Genomic DNA, 1,644 nt, shown 5'->3' with positions numbered 1-1,644 from the left:
CTTGCGGAAGGTCAGCTGCATGGCACCACCCGTAAATCTGTTTGCGGAGACACCTATGAGAGAAAGGCACAGGTGAACAGCACTGGAGGAGCAAAGAAACCCGGGCATCACCTGAAGCCCTCTGGGGAGCTGAACCCTGGTCCTCTTACAAGAGTAACCAGTGTTCTTTACAGATAAGATAGCCCTTATCTGTCCATTATATACTAAAAAGAATACAAAGATTCCTTTGTTCAACTCATGGATAAGGAACAATAATAACTTTAAAAGTAGCTACTTTGGCCGGGCAGTGGTGGCACACGACTTTAATCCTAGCTACTTTGGCCAGGCTGTGGTGGCACACGCCTTTAATCCCAGCACTTGGGAGGCAGAGGCAGGCGAATTTCTGAGTTCGAGGCCAGCCTGGTCTACAGAGTGAGTTCCACAACAGCCAGGGCTACACAGAGAAACTCTGTCTCAGAAAAAAACAAAAACAAACAAAAAAACCCCCCCAAAACCAAACAAACAAACTAGCTACTTTGAAGCTATCAGTGTTAACTTAGATCTAAACCTACAGTCACTGATAATGCTTTGGGGATTTCTGATGCCTTTTAGGAAAGGTCTCATGAATCTCAGTCTCATGCTCACAGCTAAGCGTGACCCTGAACTCCTGATCCTCCTGCCTCCACCTCCCAACAGCTACAGTTACAACCTGGGCATCTACAACAGTGTGCTCTTTGTATTTGGAGGAAGGGTCTTCTTGAGACTGGGTCTTGCCATGAGGCACAAGCTGGCCTCAAACTCATGGCAGTACGTGTGTCACAGCCTCCAGAGCAATGGGATCACACGTGGATCACACCACCAGCAAGAGCACTGTGTGGCCAGGGCTGGCCTCAGACTCAAGGGACCCATCTGGGATTAAAGACATTCACCACCACAAGGACCTAAGCAACACTGAGAAGAAATTACTACACAAAAATAGTTGTTCTCATAATCACTTCCTGTGGTGGAAAAGCCATGTCTACACTGCCATTGCCCACGTGGAGGTGGAGTTACTTCAAGATGGAGGAGGAGCCAACTACACGGGCATGCTGCTTGGTGGAAAAGACAAAAAGGCGGGCACATTCATTCCCCTGCCGGTGAATCCTGGTCTCATTACTAGAGGCAAATATACAGCAGGTGTGGCTCAGTGGTGCAGCACCTACACGGTGCTCATAGAGCTGAGCCGCCCCTCAGCACCTCCGATGTAAGCAGGTAAGAGGTGAATGGCAAATGCAGCCTACGGTGAGGTGAGCAGAGTAAAGCAAGACAAAGGGCCGTCCTGTGTGAGCATATGAAATGGCAAGCGAGCGAGTGAACAGGGTCCCCTGAGCCAGTGAAGCATCTATCTCACTGGATGTAGGAAGCCACGGTTAGCGGTGATACATCCGCCATTCCAAGATGGCGCAGACATCCTGTGCTCCCACAAGTAAACAACTAACTGCACAGGTGCAAGAGGCAAAAAGCACGCCAAATCACTGCCCATCCCGGGGCGTATTATGGGTAATGAGTGAACAGCCAATCAGAAGTGAACACGTCACTCTAGGGTGTATTTAAGCTGTGCCTCTTCCTGTGTTTCCGTCTTTCCGCTTCTGCTTATACAAGAGTAAAGCCTCGCGGTAGAATCAC

The sequence above is a fragment of the Arvicanthis niloticus genome, chromosome 6, assembly GCF_011762505.2.
Source record: "Arvicanthis niloticus isolate mArvNil1 chromosome 6, mArvNil1.pat.X, whole genome shotgun sequence".
In the NCBI taxonomy this organism is placed as follows: Eukaryota; Metazoa; Chordata; class Mammalia; order Rodentia; family Muridae; genus Arvicanthis; species Arvicanthis niloticus.
This window is presented reverse-complemented; position numbering follows the sequence as displayed.